General features: G+C 37.5%; 1 long non-coding RNA gene across 5 annotated transcripts; it reads left to right on the top strand.

Moving 5' to 3' along the window:
* The first annotated feature begins 11,147 nt into the window (after positions 1-11,147).
* On the top strand, positions 11,148-15,399 carry LOC122305309. 5 transcript variants are annotated; one of them, XR_006241118.1, is made up of 7 exons: positions 11,149-11,564; positions 11,703-11,839; positions 12,542-12,604; positions 12,735-12,807; positions 14,438-14,516; positions 14,958-15,037; positions 15,144-15,399. It is a non-coding gene; the product is annotated as an uncharacterized LOC122305309 (long non-coding RNA). The 5 variants fall into 5 exon arrangements; XR_006241120.1 differs by having other exon boundaries at positions 11,148-11,839; positions 14,958-15,024; XR_006241116.1 differs by having other exon boundaries at positions 11,149-11,839.
* Positions 15,400-15,726: the final 327 nt, after the last annotated feature.

Raw genomic sequence — 15,726 nt, 5'->3', positions numbered from 1 at the left:
TTCGAAACGACAGTCAGAAGCCTTACTGGAAGGAAAAATTCATCGATGGTTTACCCCATCTTTTTGCTCTCAAAGTCAAGGATGAACTTACTGATATTTCAGGATTTCTTAATTACGATAATCTCACTTATGGTGATATTTTCAGTGTAATTAAGAAACTTGGTATTAGTATGTGTAATGATCAACGTATGCTTCGTCAACAATTGAAAAATAGTAAGAAAGCCAAATACGAAATGGGAACATTTTGTGAACAATATGGCCTTCCTCCTATTGCTCCTTCTAACGAAAGCCCAAACAGTTTAAACAGTTTTCCAAACCTCGTGGTGGTTACAAGAGAAAACCCCGTGATGATTTTTACAAAAAATCTCCTAACAAGAAATCCTTTCCTAAAAAGAAGAATTTCCAAAATGCTTCAAAAGGAAAATGTTTTAATTGTGGGAAGAAGGGACATTTTGCTGATAAATGTACCCAGAAACCTAACAAGTTCAAAAATAAGCTTAATGCGTTGAATATTAGTGTCATTGATCAAGAAGAGTTATTCCAACTCATGGAAATGAAAGCTTCTTCCTCTGACATGAGTGAATTCAGTTCTAGTGATTCAGAATATCACTCAGAAACTGGATCTTCTGATTCTCCCATTATCAAGCTTGGTTGTAACTGCACTGACTCTTGTTGCAAACCTACAGGAAAAACAATTAATGTTTTATCCAAAGGTGAAGAACAAGAAAATCTTTTATTAACTATGATTTCACAAATTCAGGATCCAGAGCTTAAACAAGAATACCTTCTTAAGCTCAAAAAGACACTGACTCATCCTGAGTCAGAGCCTCCTAAACAAAGGATCAATTTTCAAGAAACTTTAGAAAGGTTTCAAAAGAAAAAACCTAAAGAAGTTTCCACCCAAGATTTACAAAATGAAGTAAATCTAGTCAAAAAAGAGATTATTGAACTCAAGACTGAGGTCAATAAACTCAAAGATTCAAACTCTGCTTTACAGCAAGAGCTTTTATGTATTAAAATTGATAAACAGTTTGATCATAACATCCCTTCTGACGATGAGCAACCTTCTAGTTCTGAGAAAAATGAAGAGAAATCTTCAGAAAATCAGATTGCTTTAATTCGCCATTCCATTCCACCTAAATGGTTTTCACGAGTTAACATTGTCATTGCTCATGATTTCAAATTCTCTGTTATTGCTATGATTGATTCCGGATCGGATATGAATTGTATCCAAGAAGGATTAGTTCCCAGTAGATATTATGAAAAATCTACTGAAAAGCTATCAGCGGCAAACGGCTCTAGAATGAAGATCAATTATGAGCTAAGCAATGCTCATGTTTGCCAAGATAATGTTTGCTTTAAAATCCCTTCTGTTCTTGTCCGAAATATGTCTGATAAAGTCATATTAGGAATTCCTTTTATCTCTATTTTATATCCTTTTATTTCTGACAAAGATGGAATCACTACTGATCCTTTTGGACAGAAAGTGAAATTTACCTTTGCTTCAAAAGTCGAAATCGACACTGATAAGAGCTTAAAATCCTTGCTTTTAGCAAAAAACCAACATTTGAATTCCCTTCAACAGGAAATCAAATATAAAAAGATCTCTGAACATTTGTCTAATCCTCTGCTTCAATCAAAAATTGCTGATTTTAATCAGAGATTAATCTCTGATATTTGTTCTGATCTTCCCAATGCTTTTTGGCATAGGAAAAAACATGTTGTTTCCCTTCCTTATGTTAAGGATTTCTCTGAGAAAAACATTCCCACTAAAGCTCGCCCTATTCAGATGAATAGTGAAACTTTATAATTCTGTAAACAAGAAATCAAAGATTTGCTTGCTAAAATCATTATTAGACCTAGTAAATCTCCTTGGTCATGTGCTGCTTTCTATGTCCAGAAAAATGCAGAAATAGAGAGAGGTACTCCTCGTTTGGTCATTAATTACAAGCCTCTGAACAAAGTCTTAGAGTGGATCAGGTATCCCATCCCCAATAAAAATGACTTAATTCAGAGATTGAGTGATGCAGTAGTTTTCTCCAAATTTGACCTTAAGTCAGGATTTTGGCAAATTCAGATCTGTGAGTCAGATAGATACAAAACCGCCTTCACTACTCCCCTTGGTCACTACGAGTGGAACGTGATGCCCTTTGGTCTAAAAAATGCCCCTAGTGAATTCCAAAATATCATGAATGGCATTTTCAATGCCTTCACCCATTTTACCATTGTTTACATTGATGATGTTCTCATATTCTCCAAATCCATTGATGAACACTGGAAACATTTGCAATCGTTTCTTGATATCATCAAATTAAATGGTCTTGTTGTTTCTGCAAAGAAAATTAATTTGTTTCAAACCAAGATTCGTTTCCTTGGTTATGATATTTCAGAAAGTAAAATTAGACCCATCAATCGGGCTATAGAATTTGCTGACAAATTTCCTGATATCATCATTGATAAAAATCAGTTACAAAGATTCCTTGGTTCTCTCAATTATGTCGCTGAATTCTATCAAAACATGAGAAAACAATGTAAACCATTGTTTGATCGTTTGCATACTAATCCTCCTGTTTGGACAGATGTTCATACCAATCTCATTAAACAAATCAAGGCATATGTCAAGACTCTTCCATGCCTTGGTATTCCTACTCCTGATTCATTCAAAATAGTAGAAACAGATGCCTCAGACATTGGTTATGGTGGCATTCTGAAACAAAAAGTTTCACCAGATTCTTCTGAACAGATTGTTCGTTTCCATTCTGGAGTCTGGAACCCTGCACAGCATAATTATAGCACTATTAAAAAAGAAATACTTGCTATAGTATTATGCATATCAAAATTTCAAAGTGATTTATTAAACAAAAAATTTCTGCTACGCATTGACTGCATGAGTGCTAAATATGTATTAGAACAGGATGTTCAAAACATTGCATCTAAACATATTTTCGCCAGATGACAAGCTATTTTAAGTGTTTTTGACTTTGATATTGAGTATATTAAAGGTTCTGATAATTCTATTCCTGATTTCCTTACTCGTGAATTCTTGCAGCAACCATGAGCAAAAAACGAGATAAAGGAAAACAAATTGTCCCCGCCCCACCACCACCTGTTTCAACCAAACCGGCACCTCCTGTGGAAATTGCCAACCGATTTACTACCTTGGGTAGTATATATCAACCTGCTTCTTTTGCTTCAACTGTTTCAACTCCATATGATCCATACGCCAAACCTATTGCTTCAGCAACAGCAAGGCCTACTCAATTATTCCTCCCTGCTTCAAAAACCCAATACATCAAAAAAATGTATTCTTGGAACCTATTCTACATTGAATCCAATCGATCCATAGACACAGATCCCTATAAGATAGCTACCCGCTATTTTCCCCCCAATTTCCATTGGATCCCGGAGAATCCAGCCAAAAATCTCCAGTTTTATTCCAGTATTCTGATCCACACTGATTCCTTAACCATTAAACCCATTTATGATAAAACAGATGATTCCAAACTGATTTATCATAGTGCTTACATTCTCAGATTCATTACTGAAGAAGATTGGGGTACACACCCCTCTACTTCCAAGAAACTCCGTGATTCAGAAATTACTTACAATTATTATGACTACATTGATGCCTGGTTCAGGTTCATGCTTTTCCAGACACCAGATATGTCACATTCCTGGTTTTTCAACTTTGATAAGAATTTCAGAGGAAAAATTCCACTGTGGTTCAATAAATGGTGGCACCAATTTGGACTCATTCCCGACATTTTCCCAGAGGAACTCCAACGGGCCTACAAATCCTTTATTCAAGCAATCTCTTCAAAGTTAGATGCATATGAGTCTAAATTTCCATACTGCGTTCATTTCAGTAAAAGATTCAAACCTCCATGGATCCTAAAATGGTCCTACGAGAAAAATGGTGATATTCTACACAGGTTTGCCTTTGTTAAATGGTGGGACAGATTTCCTCACATGGCAAACATGATCAATACTATTTCTAAAGAGTTTGGTCAGACCACCCTTAATCTGAAAAACTCTGAAGATTTCCCTACTATTGACCGATCAGCGCCTAAATATCCATTAATCCAGGCACCTACCAGTTCGACCACTTCAAAGAAGAAAGCAACCATTTCCTCTTCTCAGAAGTCTGTTCAATCCTCCAAGTCCAAGAAAAAGAATATTTCTACAGGACTAACAAAGAAGGATTTAATTCACCTACTCCAACAATCGCTGAAGGAAGACAGCTCTGACCCAGAATCAGAAGCCTCCTCTGAAGCCTCCTACAGTAACACATTTGGACATGATTCAGAAGACACTCCAAGACTATCTGATGACTGATCCATTATTATCCAGCTGACAGCCAGCTACCTTGATTCACGGGATTGAATACACTGTTCAATCACGGGCGACATATTTACTGTACCTCTACTCATGATTGTGTACAGTACCATTTACTATTCTAATTTCACTGTATCTCTACTTTAATGATTGTATACAGTGCTTCCTTGCTCTATAAAAGGAATGCCTGGCTTCAGCATTAGGCACAACTTCTTTTAGAGCTTCTCCCTCGACTCTAGGTACTACGCCCAGAGCCTGTCCTCTCCCTCACCTTCCTTCTCTTCTTCTTCATCCCTAACCTCTCCAGATATTCTTCTGTAATCTTGTTTAAACTTGTTTATTTTAATAAACTTGTTTATATTCAGTACTTGCTTATATTTTCATTATTTATTTTCTGCAATCATATTTATATTTCAGTACTGCATTTCATGCATTGGCAGTCTGAGACGCCCAAAATATCTGCTCACGTTTAATTCTTGCTATTTATTTATTTGTTTATATTTTCATTATTTATTTTCTGCAATCAATTATTGCTCACGTTTAATTCTTGTTATTTATCATCGTGCTAATCTTTTGTTCCTCATTCTCTTCATCTTATTCCGCTGTTCTTGGTATATATATATATATACCCACGAGTTCCAGCTCATTGGCTGTTCAATATGTACCCACACGATTCGACAATCCAATTTCATAGAGAATTCAATTGATTTCACAGTAGATCATACATGAGATCTTATATATCAGGCCTTACATTGGAAAGTTTGCAAGCTAGCTAATGCCATATATCTTCAACCCCTTTTTGTCGAGTTTCAATTCATTTTACCTATAAAAAAAATAGTTTCAAAAAGAGGATGAATTCTTATCTATATGCTTATATATCCTCTTTTTTAAATATTAACTTCTTCTCAATCTTTTTAACTCAATATTTTTCTGCTTTAATTTGATTATTAGACTAAGGCTTGATATTACTTTGTCCTTGCTGAAACTGTTAAGCTAAAATCATGTGATAGATAGCAACAAGTTTAACACATCAAACCTTTGTTTCAATGTGATAAAAAAAATTTGAAGAGCATTGAAACAGAGGAAGGGGTTAACTGGCCAACTAATGTGCTCATCAAGTTTTTTTGTATCTTGATGATTATGCCCGAAAAAACCCAGATTCAATTCTTCCCATATTGGCCTCTTTTACTCAATGAATGTTGTTAATTGAACAACATAATTTGCATAGGCTAACAACTCCTTCCAAAATCAAATTAAAGACTTTACATACATTGGTCTAATTTATTCACAAAAAACACAGCATATTTTGCAATAGTTTTCTTTCTGTTTTTGCTTTGTTTTCAGAGAACTAGACATCACATATGTATTTAAAGACATACATATGATTGATCAACTGGCTTATAATGTTTGATCAATTTCTCATATGGCCTACTCATAATCAACATTTACACAATGCTTGGCATGATTCTTCATCCATGGTATTTAAAAGAATATGTAATCTGCTTAGTGTAACATATCAAGGTTCATATGTACCTCCCAAGATTTTGAGTTTTGTATTTAATAAATAGTCTTTTATTTTTGTGGGAAGATTATTTGGATTTCTTTAATGATCCAGAATTTGTTCCCACAGTTTGTACTTACATAAATTTTGAAAAAAAAAAAATCACATTCTAATCATGCTTGGAATCCAATCTGTATTACAAGAATAGGCAAAAAGAGGGATTCCTAATATTGCGATAGCAAACTTCCATATCTGTTCTAAAAGGACTATGATGATCCAAAGGACCATTGGGAGTAAGAACTTCGACGATTAATCAAATAATATTTTATTCTTTGAGATAGATGAATGACTTGTACATTTGAAAGAGCTAAATCTTAAGACCACTACACTACTGCCTATAGTCAAGATTCTTCTTGCTCTTAAAATTACGTTGATAACTTTTTATTTTATTTTGTTTACTTATAGCCATTAGTTTGTTTCTTAGATGATGAATTTATCCATTTGTGATGTCTTGTAATTTTTCCCAATTGCCTTATTATAGCTACTATCTACTAGAAAAAACTTTTAATACCTGAATTCATTCAAAACTCCCTTTAAGTTGGGACTTCTGCACAAAAAAAAAAAAAAAAAGTAGTTTTTGACTACTTATTTACATCTCAAATTTGCTAAATTAGCTCTTTTTAATATCAACAACTCCTTACAGCTTCAAGAGGTTGAGACCCTTCTATCGGTGACTTGCTTCTCAAATTTACCCCTTACTTATCCTAAATTTCCTTTAGCACCCCCTTAAAATTTTTGTCGATGGCTTATCTTGTTAGGCTGGAGGGAGAGTGGGAGTGCATATCATTATGGATAAAGGCGAATAGCACGACTACGCCCTTAATTTGACTTTCAAGATTACAAACAACGAGGCAGAATACGAGGCACTATTCTTTGACCTGACAATCTCCAAGTCTCTGGGTGCTGAGGAGGTGGATATTTGGGCCAACTCCCAAGTGGTGGTTAACCAAGTATGGGGGGAGTTCCCGGCGAAAATTGAGAAATTAAAAAAGTATCTAACCCTAGTAGAGGCCAAGCATGCTCGCTTCAAACATTTCCAGATACGGCAAATCCCAAGGGTTGAGATAACAAGGTGGACAGGCTGACAAAAAGGGCGTTTGGACAAAAGGCTGCCCTGATTTCAAAATTGGCCATCCTTAGAACCGCCAAGGTGCCAACCTTAGGGATTGAAATGCTGGAAATCGGGCTAGGAGCACTAAAGTGGGTTGCATACATTCTCAAGTATTTGAACACCAATGAAGTGCTTGACGACAGGCAAAGGGTGAGGAAGGTCAGGTACCAAGAGGCAAGGTACACCATAGTTGACGGTGTCCTATATCGAAGAGGATACAACACCCTCTCTTGAGGTGCATTTTGAATGAGCAAACCCAGCATGTGCTAGCAGAAACATATGAGGGAATCTGCATCGACCATTCCAAAGGTAGGATATTGGAAGGAAAAGCGATGCGAGGAGGATATTATTGGGTGTGCGCCCTTAAAGACGTCAAATAGTGTCTACGGAGATGTAGAAAGTGCCAGGAGTACTTTGGGGTGCTCCACTGCCAGCTAGAAGAGTTGACATTAATCTCCTCGCACTGGCCTTTCGCCTAATAGGGAGTCAACTTAGTAGGCCCCCTTTCCCTGGGCAAGAACGGGGTCAAGTTCCTGGTGGTCACGATGGATTACTTCATCAAGTGGGTTTAGGCCGAAGCACTAGTAATAATTTCGGCGAGTAACATCACTCATATCCTGTGGAAAAACGTCGTCTACAAGTTTGGTGTTCCCTGTAACATCATTTCAGACAATGGGAGGCAGTTTGACTCCAAACACTACTGAGATTGGTGTCGAGACCTGGGAATCAGATTTCGGTACTCTTCCTTGAGACACCCCCAGTCCAATGGCCAAGTAGAGGCGACCAATAAAACACTGTTGAGAATACTGAAGAAGAAACTTAGTGACCAAAAAGGGTCATGGACGGAGGAACTCCCTGTAGTCCTATGGGTGTACCGAGTGACAATAAGGACGCCAACAGGGGAGACCCCGTTTACCCTCACATACGGCCATGAAGCCATGCTACCAGTCGAAGTGAAAATCCCCACCTACAAGGTGCAGTACTACGAACAACGCTCCAATGACTAGTGGCTCGAAGATCAGCTTGAGCTAGTAGGAGAAATTCAGGAAGAAGCAGAATTGACAATGACAACATACAAGATAAGAGTGAAGCGCTACTTCAATCAAATGATATGTCAGAGGTCATTCAAAGCCTAGGATCTCGTGCTGAAGCATACGGGAACCACCCCAAGAGATGAAGGCAAGTTGGGGCCATAGTGGGAAGGCCCTTACGTGGTTATTGCTAGCAACCTCCCTAGGGTATATTGTCTTCGAGACTTTTCAAGGGAACGAGCTGCAACACTTGTGGAATGCCAAACATCTACGAATGTTCTACCAATAAAGATCTAGTGATGTGTAAATTTGTAGTTTGTTTTAATGATTGTTGTGTATGCTCTGTTGATAAAGGAATGCGAATGTTTTAGGAGTTGGGTATATGAAAACGATGTCTCCATCAATGTGTAGATCACCTTGGCATGAATCTCTGGCATGTCTTTATCAGAGGAATTTACAATGACAACTTATCTTCCTCGTGACGTCAACAGGCGGGAGTAGGTATAGTCGCAAACTATCCGAATAGACTACCTTCACATGAGGGCCAACAGGTGGGATTAGTTTCGAGCTAGCCTGGCCTCCCCCAACGAGGAGAGTGGGTTCAGCCTTGAGGCTGCCTGAACATTACCCTATCCTCGTCTTGGCGAAGAGCAGACGGCCCCTTGGCCCTCGGATACTACCTCCCCCTCAGGGTACCAAAGGGATAGGTGTAATGCTTATGACAGCTTTATCCCTCCTGTGATGGAGTGTGGGTCAACCCTGGCTGCTTGTCGACTTACCTTTATTGTGGGCGTCGATCGACGGGAGTGGGTCCAGTTAGGAACTGCCTAAATAGACTACCTCTATATGAGGATCAACATGCAGAACCGGCCTATCCGTCGGCCCTACCTCTCCCACGAAAGAGAGTGTCATTATTATGTATATACAGTGGACTGAAACCATATAAATTATAATTAATTACTACGTGGACCTTATTTCTTGCCACTTTTTTGAATTTGAGAGTCCAAGACATATTAATTTGTAAACAGTGTACGTGAGGCCTTAGAATCAATCAACTAGCTAGGTAGTAGTAATGCATTTGCCTTGGCATTGAACGCATCTTATTATAAAGAAATGGACCTTTATAATATCATCATCCAAGATCTTGATCAAGCAATAGTCCTGATCTTTTATCTTCTTCAAGTCTCTACATCCATAAATACAGATAATTCTCGAGATACTTAAAAATCTAAATTCTTCAAAATGTGGAGTTATTACGTTTTGTTTATTCTTAATAAAATTACTTTAGTCACAAAAATATTATTTAAAAATAAACTGATAAAGTGACTTGACTATAACTTAATATGCTACTTCATATTGTAAAATTACTTTTATCATAAAGTAGATTTAATATATCACATAAAAGTATATATGTCAGTTTATAAATTTATTTTTATATAATTTTTTTTTTTAATATTTGTAGCACTTCTGATCTATTCCTAAACATCTAGAAGAAATTATTTATAAGTTTCAAAATATATTTATGGTTTTCTCTTAAAATTCATATATAAGAGCATTGTTAATGGATTATCTATATCCAAAATAAATTGTACTTATTCACTTAAAATGGATTAGGCAATAGCAAATTTTGGAGCTTTTAGTTACAGTAATTGGAAAGAAAATATCAAATTTAGTATCTACTGTACAAAGACCAAATCCTTATTTTATTAATTTAACTCTCCCTCTCTCTTCTCTCACATAGATATATCCCAAAGAGCATCATTTTGTTTATTTTTCAGTTGTTTTAATTCATGAGCTAAATAAATTAAATAATTAATTTTTTTAATAAAAATTAAATTCATGATAAAAATAAATAAATGAAAAATATCCAAATTAAATATTTTTTAGGTTAATATTATTTTATTACTATATAATGAATAAATGAGTAATTTAATGTAGAAATTTGACATGAATAGAATAGTTAAAATTAAATTTATCTCATATTATTTTATTATTATATAATAAAAAATATAAATTTCAATATAAAAATTTATGTAAATGAAATAACCAGTACATAAATTTATGTTATACCCATAAAACGTGTCATTTGCATATACATAATTCAAATTCAATAACAATACGACTAGTATTTGATGCAAAATATGTAAAAACTAAATCCGATGTCAACGGGCGAAAAATATAGGGGTGGGCAGCGGGGCCCCGTTACCCGCTGCCCCGCCCCGTTCGCCCCGTCCCCTGCATAGTGCGGGGCGGGGCATCCGCACCATCAGGGCCGGGGCGGGGCCCCCCGGCCCGTAAACTGTAACCCAACGGGGGCGGGGGACGGGGACGGACCCCCCCCGGTCCGTTTTTCCCCCGCCCCGCCCCATATCATATATAATATATATATAAAAAGAAATACCTGGCTTTACCCTCTCGTGGTTGGTTTTAGTTTCTCATTTCCTGCAATTTCAAGGCAGCGGCCGTTCCGTATAGTCCCCGAGTTCTGCAGCAGAATCAGTGCCTAACTTTCATCCCTTCAATAATTTTGTTGATCTTGTACCGATCATTCTAGTTCTCGTCGTTTGGATCGCTGATTTTGTTGAAGTTGCAAGACAAATAGAGATTCGTCAGGTGTAATAGGTCCGGGTTTTCAGCCTTTCTTGAACTTTCACACGCACTCCTTTCAAACGAAACGAAGTTTCTTCCTAATCTTTGAGTTCATACTCGCTTTCAAATCAGTTTTCTATATCTCTGTGCTCTGTTCTTGCTTTTCGTTTCCATAAATATCTTTGCTTGCTTCGAGATTCGTCTCCCGAGTCCCTCCCCTCCCCTCCTCCCTCTGCCACGCCGGACGCACGCCGTCCCTTCTCCCTCTGCCACGCCGGACGCACGCCGTCCCTCCTCCCTCTGCCACACCGGACGCACGCCTAGAAGGGGGGTGCGGGGGGTCGGACGGACTGCCCCCCCACCCCGTACCCCGTCATGCGGGACGGGGTACCCCGCCCCCGTACACCGGAGGCAGGGGACGGGGGGGATTTTCCCCATCCGCCCCATGCGGGGGCGGGGGGGTGCCTACCCCGCACCGTATGGTGCGGGTAGCACCCCTAGAAAAATATATATTTCGTTTAAGCCAATCGATGGATGAACATGAATGAACAGTGGTTTATTCCGCTTATGCCATTCTCTGTTCCCTTTTCCTTCCGAGTTCCCTCTCTCAAGTCTCAACTCGAACCCTCTCTCTTCTCTGTGTCTCCACAAGGCCCTTGCCACCGTCAGCAGCCGCGAAGCACACCGAATAGGAGGGTTTTGTCGTCCCTCGCTGTCTGATGCTTCTTTCTCCAACAAAAACCAAAGCCCATAGAGCGAGAGAGAGAATTTGAGGCTTCCAAATGTATTCCTAGGGCTCGACGGAAACCACCTCTCCACGTTTGACGGCAGCCAGCTTGACGGAAACTCTGCTCAGAGCTTCTGATTCTTCACCTAGGGTTCTTCAAGTTCGACGGAAACCACCTTCGGAATCTTCACCGACGACATATTTGCCTAGGTTTTCTTTCTCAGCACGCCATTTCTATTTGTCTGTCTGTCTGTCTCTCTCTCTCACTCTCATAGCTTGTCTCTCTCCTTTTTTTTTTTTATGGGTTTTGGCGGGCTTTCGAATGTATTTCTTGGGTTCGATGGAAAGCACCTCTTCACAATCGACGACGGCTAGCTCGACGAAAACTCTGCTCAGAGGCTTCGGAATTTTTACCGATGGAATCTTCGCCTAGGGTTTTGGCAGCCGCGGAGCTTGGCGAAGGTGGCTTTGGACCCGTATAAAAGGTAAGATTAAGATTCAGATGTAATTTGGGTTTCCAAAAAAGTTTAAACTTTGAACTCTGTATGGTTTGTTAGAAAGTTGAAGAGGATCCAGAATTTATTGTAATGGGAAATGATTTAATGATGTGCCTGTTTTCTCAAATTTTCTGGTATTTTTCTTTTTGAGTGGTTGATAAGAGATATTAACGTTTCTTCAAAGCTTTCTCTTATGAAGGGTACTTTTGTTTTCATTTATCGAAATAGACTTAATACTCACCTCCTTGGTTTCATTTTTTTTTTTTTTTTTTTTTTTTCCGTTCCAGTACAGAATTTTAGGGGTTTATATAAGCGCAGGGTTGATATGGTTTTTTACGGTTCAGTTCATGAATAGGCAGGAATGACATTGATTTTTTTTCCCAAGATTTGTTCGCCCAAGAGGATGGCTATTGGGAAGTTAGTTATTTATTTGGCTGAAATCTTTCATATTTTAGAGCTCTGAGCGTTTTGGTTCAGTGCTTGGAGCATTCTATCTGTTTTCGATTGAGCTCTGAGCTTTTATACACGTTTCAGGACAACAATTATAAGCTCTTTCTTTCTCTATTTATTTATGGGTGCCCTGGGGTTGATTTGATTGCTTTTGTGATGGGCAATTGTTTGTTTACAGCTGCACTTTGCAAATGGAAGCTTAACATAATAAGTGTTTTCATCTTGTTCATGCTATGCCAGGAGAAGCTTTTGAAGGGAATGAAGAGGACAAGGCACTTATGGGGTTGCTTGATGAGTTGAAAGGTATTGTTGTTGAGTTGGATTTATTTCTTGCCAAAAGGATGAACTATTGAGTCCTATGCGTGTTACATGCTGTTATTTTACCTCCTGTTTCTGCTCTGATGTAAAGAGTTGTTAATTTTCATTATTGCAGATCAGGTGGCATCGGAAGTAGCATACCTCTGTCACCCCAGTGGCTTTTTGCCAAACCAACTGAGCCTAAGATGGTATAATTCTATTTCTTTTTGCTTTTCTTTTGGCAACAAAGTGACATAGATGTGCAAACATTATCTTATTTTGTGTCCATATTGTAGGTTCTGATATATATATATATATCCACTGTATCAAATGGTATTTTTTAGTATTTGGAGCCCAGTTGGTATCTTGACTACAAACTTGTCACTATCTAAATGCAACTTCTATTTTGCCATAAAAAAGGATTCTTTGAATTTGCTTGTTAGTTGGTTTCATAACTAAGTTGTTGGTAATCTCTTTCAGTGTCTTCTAGGGAGTATACAAGAGAGAACACCTAATTACAATTTAGGAGCTAGAAAAGAATACAAGAAAATCATGAAAATTAACCCCAAACAACAAAAAATAAAAAATAAAAAATAAAAATTGCAAAGACCCAAAGAAATAACAATGGCCGGAAAGAGAAACATCTAAGCCCTTGCGACTAGCATTCCCAGTCTTCATGACTCCGGCCATTCCTTTCAAGCCAAATACACCACGAGGCAAAGGAATGATTTTCCATGTGGCCGCAATTTTGGGATTACCTGAAAACCTCTCAAGCAATCTAGAAGATCCACCACCCTTCTAGGCTTCCAACGGGAATTCTGTTACAGAAAATTTGTTTTTTAATTTTTTTTCCCCACCCATTCATCATCCCTCCCTATGGTGTGTACGCATACCCTTTATATATTAATTTTTCAAGGCTACAGTGGTAGGTTGGCATCCTGCAGTACTCTGAGGTGCATATGTGCCTTTCCTCAATGTTCCTATCAGACGTTAGATATTCTCCTGAGAATTAGATTATATTTGAGTTTGGGCATTTTTAATAGTTGCAATCTATATGCATATAAAAAATAAAAATAATAATAATTGAAACATAGACATTAAGGTAGCTGTCAATTTAGAGCTAATTTTGATGATTGAGTTGGTCTGGATATGATCATGGAGCACATTCTTGACGGTAGCTCCCTTTTTGTACACCAGTCTTTAATTGTTTTTAAAGGGTATGGTACCCTGTAAATTTTTACACCAATTTTCTATTTAAAAAACAAGAGCATAATGGAAAACTAGCATAAATAGAGGTGCCTGTTTCCACTAATAAAAGAAGTACGAGTTAAATGGTGACACCAACTAGATTTATTTCTTTCAATTAAATTCATGAGAAAGTGAGGGTGGCAACATTTGAGATCAAAGGGAGCGAGCCGTGCATCAGAGGCTTTCAAATGCACCAGTGTGAAAGAGTGATTTATCAGTGTGGAAAAATAAAAAGTGGGAGAAAGGGAGGCAAAAAAATTATTTAACTTGAAATTATAAGGCTGAAACACGTGGTTGTTCAATAGAGAATTGATGATATAATACTAGATGGAGTTGAGTGGTAGAAAATAATCCATTTAGCAGGCCCCAATTAGTTTATATTGAGGCTCATTTACCTGTAAAAAAGAATAGTTTAGTGTGATATCTCATATGGTAAGAGGATAAGGTAGGTATTGTACGGGATCCTACATTGCTTGGTAAGGAGAAGTCCCAATGCGGCCATGTGGTCATTTGTTTATGGGAAGTTAAAATTTTAAACCGATTGTCAAAATCATTGTATATGATTCACTATATACGAATATTTTTGTGCAGGTATTGTGACACGTGATGAAATAATTGGCTTGTACTGGGGTTTTGTTCCCAATGCTTTAACAACCCTACCAAGTAGCAGGTTTTGGATTAATAGCAGTTTCATTTCATATAGAATGTAACCTTGGATTTTTTTTCTTGTATTGATTGGTTAGTTCAATAGTATAATTTGTACAGTCACTTTTAAAAATTCCAACAATGCTTCTTGCATAATTGAGTTGATTCTTAAATCTTTGGTCTCTTTTCTTTTCTTTTTCTCAAGCAAACGAATAGAATTTTATCATTATCATTTTTCCTACACTCTGTACATGGTAAATCATTTGAGAGATGAATTTTTGTGGCGGTAAGGAAATAGGATGCTGATTCTTTCTGTGGAAATCATTTTCCATCAAGATACCAGCTCCTTATGTTGATTAACTATGATCTGTCAAGACTCTTTAGCTTGCACTGATACCTTGTTTGAAGGTTCTGTTTTGTTATTCAATCAATTATGCTCATTTTGAACTCTTCCCATTTCTTGTAGTAATAACATAATTGAAGATGAACTGATGACTACTGCATAATACGCATGGAAATGATCTACCTGCTATGTACTGGAATGAAGTAATTTGCTATGTTCTGAGTTATTACAGCTTTAATACCAATACCTTTGTGTTATGTGTAATGAACACATTTCCTAATCAATTTGTGCTCTTATATGCTTCTACAGATTATTGATATGCTTTAGCGTTCCCAGAAGAGCAAAAGCAACTGGTGAAACAGCTTCTGAGTTCCAGGAAAGTCCATCATTTCCCATTTACTTCTAACCGACACTTGCAATAAGCATAAAAATGGTTTGAAGTCCCACACCACCGATTTAGTTTTCCATGTTGGAACTACATGAACCTGTTTTGTTTTGTTCCATAATTTCACATTTTTTTTTAATTTTTATCTTAATAAAATATAATAGTACTTTCAACTGGGCATACGTACCGCAGTTTGTACATATTATGCAGTAGTCATCAGTTCATCACAAACGGTACACTGCAATGTGCATGCCCATTCTCCATCACAAACACGAATTAGTTTGTACATAAAAGAGTGGTTGTCACAGTAAGGATGAGAACTTCCTTAACGAAATCTTTAACCTTTCCAAGTAACAGGTTATCTATGACACGAATTTGTAGTATGCTCTGTTCGAAGAATTAAAAAGTACTACCAGTATATAAAATCCCTTCGTAGAGGTAGACAACGGTAGCACCCAGTAACATCCTGCCAAAACAGCATGAATACCAATATTATTCACACAATGA

Source organism: Carya illinoinensis, chromosome 3 (genome assembly GCF_018687715.1).
Source record: "Carya illinoinensis cultivar Pawnee chromosome 3, C.illinoinensisPawnee_v1, whole genome shotgun sequence".
NCBI classification, from domain to species: domain Eukaryota; kingdom Viridiplantae; phylum Streptophyta; class Magnoliopsida; order Fagales; family Juglandaceae; genus Carya; species Carya illinoinensis.
This window is presented reverse-complemented; position numbering and strand designations above follow the sequence as displayed.